Source organism: Eurosta solidaginis, chromosome 2 (genome assembly GCF_040869045.1).
Source record: "Eurosta solidaginis isolate ZX-2024a chromosome 2, ASM4086904v1, whole genome shotgun sequence".
NCBI lineage: Eukaryota > Metazoa > Arthropoda > Insecta > Diptera > Tephritidae > Eurosta > Eurosta solidaginis.
In genome coordinates, this window is record NC_090320.1 from 257,469,173 (window position 1) to 257,476,111 (window position 6,939).

The following is a 6,939-nucleotide window of genomic DNA, read 5'->3' on the forward strand; positions in this document are numbered from 1 at the left end:
ATCGTTAATATAACAACAACAACAACAAATAAGTACCGACGAAGATTTAATGATAAGCTGTACGGGCTTTACACAAACATTAACATAGTCCAGCGAATTAAAACACAGCGACTACGCTGGCTAGGTTATGCTAAAATGTGTTTCTGAATTTTTGTTTTCTGTATTTATGGGGGGAATCCATTAGCCGAATAAGGCCAAAAGGGGATATTAAGTCCTCAAATGAAATTGGAAAAGTGGCTTGAGAAAAAATATATTTCCTTTGGCGTTTACGTTTGGTGCCAGTAATTGTGAAGCATAAACGACTTGCAAAACTTGTAACGAGATGATCAAAATACGACATCAAACGTGAGTCAGTGAAAGAATTTAGGCATAGTTTGAAAAAATTGTAAAACTATTTCTTGATTTTATTTATGAATTGGGATCGTATTGGTTTTAATTTATTTACGAGGTGATTACTGGAAAATGCAGAGACCAACATTTTACGAAAAGGTGACTATTTTTGCGAAGTTTATATAAATTATAAATAGATTCAGCGGGGCATTCATATAGCTGAGTAATACCTTAATACCTGTAGGAAAGCAGATGAACTCGAGTTCCCAGCTCAGCCTCCGAAAAGCTAGCTGATAAAGAAGTAAAATTCAGAAGCATGCCCTAGAAATCATCGGGATGATTCGTGATTTTTGTGGGCTATTCAAAAATTGAACCAGTACCATTACCCGATTATTTCGAGATCATTTTGGAGGTGCACTTGTACTTTTCTGAAACAATTGTGGGAATAATTAAGTACCATTTTGTTATTATTTTGGGACTAGGTGAGAGAAATTTTGGACTACTTTACTCAGAACTAATTTCTGAACACTTTTATAATTGTTTCGGCACCCTATTCTTAAAGAGGAATTCTGTAACGAATTCAGGACATTTTATACTCTATGTGTGGGTGCTGCTCCGAAATCAGTTCCGATACCTCCGGGGTGCTCGGCGGTCCATACTTCGGGTAGTTATCGGGACTATGTCCTTTATTTTTTGAGATAATTTTCTTGACTGCTTAAGAATTGGAAGAGAAGCTCAGCCTAAAATCTCTTCAGAGGTTATGGCGCCTTAAATTTATTTATTTATTTTCACAATTGAATCTGTTATATTACGAGAATATTTCTCATCATTTTGAACCTAACTTTTGACCTTCCGGAACAATGTTGGGAATATTCTGTGATGGTTTTTTGGTATTATTTCGGAACCACTGGAGAGCCATATATGGGCTTATTTCGGTTTTATTTCAATATTATTCGGAGACCATACGGATTTTTTCTCACACTTTAAGGATAAAATTACTAACTGGAAAAAAATTTATTTCAGAAAACTTTATATTGAATATCCTTGCGCATAAGCCAAACTCACTTATCTAAGCAGATAGGACATATGTACACCCACTAGGTACTCAAAGAGAAACTTTTGCATGCAATATCACCTTAGTAAGTTAAATCTTTCTGATAGAAAAATCTTTTGTTTTCGTGAGCTAGATAATGACATACTGGTTCATATCCTTTGTGAATGCGTTGCTTTAAGAAGGAAGAAACTCTTCCATTTAGGTGACGTGTCCCCTAATCCTCTGGATATATGAAGTCAAAGGTATGCAGAGGTATTTGAAAACTTTAAGAGTTTCCACAGAAAGTTATAGCCTAAAAGGTCAAGCAAAGTTTATCTTGATAAAGTTGGCTGTGCATCGAGGCCTAATAATAATTATATAGGAAGTCTTAGAGTAGTTTTTCCATTATTATTTTGCTTTCGGTTAACATTGAAATCACTGATCTGTTAAATAAATAAACATAAATCTTCATTATCAAAATGTTCTTTGTTTACAGCACTATTATGGCAGCAAAATTTAACAATTGAATTTATTCACGTATTTCACTTACAAAGATTTTAAGTCAAGCTTATTGACCATCGTTTGGACAGCGCCGCTTTTAGACTCTCAGATCTCTTGTTCGTCTATTACACCCAGGTTCCAGACTTTTTGCGAACAGGCTTCAGAGTAAGTTGCTTATGTATTTCTGTCATCTACTGCATCTTATATTTGCAGCTTTCTTCTATGTGTTCGCGTGAAATATTTCGTTTGAGCTCTTTGTTACTGTGTGGGTAACGTCGTCTGCGCTCTTTGATCCTGTGTACTTGTGTGCGTAGTTATTTGTTGTCTCATCTTCTTAATTGCTGTTATAGTTGTGCAGAATTTCTTTATTACTGGCATAGTGATGTATCAAATTTGCTAATGTTCGCTTTAATAATAAGTATATTTATTTAACACATGCACAATTGAGCTTTCATACGAGAGTAAAAGTGTGAACTTTTAGTGTAATGTGGGTGAATTAAAATAATCAGACATTTATTTTGCTTTTTATTGTTACTCATATACATATCTATTTATATTGGCACTTAAATATACACATTGTAACATATATATTGAAATTACTTTCTCACAAAGAACATTTTATTTCACGCATTCATATTCAAATATCTAGCTGCTCCCTTTATATACATATATGTATATGGGGTATTCCATACCATTTCGACTAATTTTGAACCCGACCCCTTAGAATTGGCTGAAAGTTTTTCTTCTTTTTCTAGCTTCCGAAAGACGTTTTTCAGAAGTTTTTCAAATTTTTTCATCCAACTCAAAAAAAGTTATGAATTCAAAAAAAAAAACACCGTTATTGTTTTCAAAATGCTATAACTTTTTCAAAAATTGACCGTTTGGGATCTTTTTATTTTTAAAAAATATGTTTTTAAATGTACTTTTCGGAAAAATTCAAAAACAATTTTGAAGTTTTTTTTTTTGAATTTTTCAGTTTTTAGAGATTTTTCGAATTTCGCCCTTTTTTTTTTTTCTCATAAAAAACTTCAATCAATTCTGCAATCATCCCCACTAATCCCGGAGTGGGCCGAGAAAAAATTTTTTTGAATTTTTTCCGAAAAGTACATTTAAAAACATATTTAAAAAAAAAAGAGATCCCAAACGGTCAATTTTTGAAAAAGTTATAGCATTTTGAAAACAAAAACGGTGTTTTTTTAAAAATTCATAACTTTTTTTGAGTTGGATGAAAAAATTTGGAAAACTTCTGAAAAACATCTTTCGTAAGCTAGAAAAAGAAGAAAAACTTTCAGCCAATTCCAAAGGGGTCGGGTTCAAAATTGGTCAAAATGGGATGGAATACCCCATATATATATTTTTTTAACGTTTAAGGATAATGAAAATTTGCAAAGCTTTTTTCGCAGTAAATAATAGTAATATGTACATGACATGAAATTTTTACCAAAAATATTAAAAATGCTGAAACGCTTGATGAAAGGGGAATACGAATATGGCACAAAAAGCTGTGAAATTGATTTACTCGTTGCTGTAAGCGTTTTTGTTTTAACTCTATTTTTTTTTTTTTTGTGACACTTGAGCTTGCTGTCACATTGGCTTTCTTTTGAACTAGTTAACTGCATTCACACTCATGCACATTCAATGGAAAATTCATTCACACTAATGCACATTCATTTAAAAATGCATTCACACTCATGCACATTCACTGAGAGCACTCGCTTCTATGCTGTGCGCTAAGCAGAGATATATTCAGTTGTTGACCTCATTCGAGACTGTGCCATATTATTATTGTTATACTATAGAGAGAAAATATTAGTTAGTCTGGAGGAGTTTTGCAAATGAAACATGTGAAAACGATTCGTAATGGGTATGGATGTTCGTAACTGTATATAAATATATAAGCATGCAAAGAGAAATAAATATGAAAACAAAATAGAAGGCAGACAAAAATGGGTGTATAAACAATGACAAGAATGCAATGAAAAGTCAGTAGAGTAGGTCAACAAATACTGCATGCTAAATGAAGTATTAAGTACTTAAACGGCTAAAGATATGCTTGTGTATGTGTGCGTGTGTTTGAAAGTAGATGTATGCTTGAGGCACTGGGTAGTCAAATGCTGAGTGGATGCTTTTGTATTGCAATTAATGCTGGAAAATTACTAAAAATTTTTGTATATAGATGTATTAGTGTCAACATATGATTACTATGAAAAAATGTACTACTCACTTATATATTTAAATGTATGACAAATAATTATATTTTACATATTTTTCTAAGAATGCGAGTACATATGTATAACGTCTCAAAAGCTGCACTCGTTTATATAAGTCATTTTTATCTGTGTATTGATGTTTAAATGGGTTTCAAACTCAATCGAGATTAAGATTCATAAATGAATTATATACCAATGTACATTCTCTGATAGGTAAAACCCAGCTTCTATGGAAATTGCGATATAGAAACCGTTCCATCATACAAATACCTCGGTGTTATTCTCGATGAAAATTTTAAGTGGAATGCACACATTTCCCATCTCCAAAGAAAACTAAGGTCGACGTCGTACGTCTTAAGCCATCTAAGTTTCTGTACGAGTTACGACGTGTTGCTCCAGGCATATTTAGCCCTGTCGGAGTCTTACTTAAGACACGGAATCGCCACTTGGGGATCGTCAACATATTGTAGGATACTTCAACAAAGTCAATATTATAATTTGAAAATACTTGCCAAGAAGAAAAATATATATACCCCAAGTCTTGAACTAAATACAGCCTTAAAATTACTAGACGTAAAGTCCATTTTTAAATTAACGATACTCAACGAGTTTTACGATGAATGCACATTCAAAATTCTTATCTCCCACGATCATGGAACGCGAAGGCGGTTAGAAAATCGCCTCGTAGTGCCTAAGTTTTCAAATAATTATGGTAAAAACACCCTATCTGTACTGCTTCCATCATTTTTCAATGAACTACCAAAAGAGCTTACAAATCTACCGAACACAGTCAAAAGAAAAAATTTAATCAAAAATCATATTAAAAGTTTATTGTAAATGAATTCTCAAACCGCAAAACTTGCACAATTACTGTAAACCGTACCTTATTTTAATTCAGTTGCTTTTTTAGTAAATCAGAGTGTAACGCTATCCATATTTGAACTTATTGTAAAAATACACAAAATAAAAATGTTTTTGTAATTTTGTTATGTCATTTGTGCACATTGTATATTATGCAATTGCTAGTTTTAATCATAAAATCTATAATATAAACCTGCAGACAAGCACTGTAGCTTCGCGGGTTATATTTAAAAACTTGTCGATCTTATATATATGTTGTATTCAATAAATATTCAATTCAATTCAAAATAGGTGCTTAACGAGAGTACCTGTCAGTGGAAGACTCAACCCCACATTTTAAGACACGGATCTAATTGCATGATCAATGGCCCAAATTATCGACTAAATGTTGCGTTCCCTCAACACTTCTTAGCCGAGTCTTTGGTATCAATTAGCTTGTAACCGGAACGTTTCAATTACAAGTACTTACCTTTGTCTGATAGGGAGTCTATCAAGCTCCCGCCATTTTATGGACAATTTCATTCGGTTGCGTAGCAACTCCACTTTGAATTCCACTACGATTCTAATTCCATGCACAAGTATTTCGCTGTAACATGTTCTGATGCTAGGGCTCATTAGATATATGATACTACTATACAATTTTAACGTAAATATTAGGGGAATGTGAACAACGCGTTCTGAGCACCAGCAAACCAGGATCACAATTTAGGGACATGATACAACCTTTCCGACACATCATGATCCAAAACGTCCATTCGCTACTACATCAGCTTAAATGGTAAACAAGAGAGCACAGCAGAGGAAGCATATGTATGTAGATACATTAAATTTATATCGAAATATCAATTTTTTCATTCACACTATTGCTGGCAACCGTGGCGTGGTGATAGCATGACCTCTCACCACACCAAAGCTCCTGAATAAAACTGCCGAAAAAAAAAATCAAAAAAAAAAAAAAATAAAACAAAATTCGGAAAACTCGGAATGTATTTTTGCATTGAAAAATTTCTCAGAATAAAATCAATTGCTTTCTAAATGCCGTTTGCAGTTGGAACCTAACATTAAAGTCCGGTGACGCAAATTTTTAGGAAAAGCAGTAACAAGCACGACGAAAAGTGCTATAGCAGCTCAAAACGGATCACCTTGGATTTATGACGCGCTTTATATTTATTTACATTATTTACCTACATTTGATGGACCAGAGCAGACAAAAGTTTCTCCTCAAACAATGTCATTTTTATACTCAGCTGAGCAGAGCTCACAGAGTATATTAACTTTGTTCGCATAACGGTAATCCGTAACGGCATAAACTAATCGAGATATATATAGACTTCTATATATCAAAACGATCTGGGCGAAATAAGAAATTCATTTAGCCATGTCCGTCCATCCGTACGTCCGTCCGTACGTAAACACGATAACTTGAGTAAATTTTGAGGTATCTTAATGAAATTTGGTATGTAGGTTCCTGGGCGCTCATTTCAGATCGCTATTTAAAATGAACGAAATCGGACTACAACCACGCCCACTTTTTCGATATCGAAAATTTCGAAAAACCGAAAAAGTGCGATAATTCATTACCAAAGACGGATAAAGCAACGAAATTTGGTAGGTGCGTTGACCTTATGACACAAAATAGAAAATTAGTAAAATTTTTGGACAATGAACGTGGCACCGCCCACTTTAAAAAGAAGGTAATTTTAATGTTTTGCTAGCTGTAATTTCGCAGTCGTTGAAGATATTATTACTCCAATTACTATATGTGCGCTAAATAAAAATTAGCAAAATCGGATGGCGAACACGCCCACTTAAAAAATGTTTTTTTTTAAAGTCAAATTTTAACAAAAAATTTAATGTCTTTACAGTATATCAGTGAATTATGTCAACATTCAACTACAGTAATGATATGGTGCAACAAAATACAAAAATAAAAGAAAATTTCAAAATGGGCGTGGCTCCGCCCATTTTCATTTAATTCGTCTAGAATACTTTTAAGGCCATAAG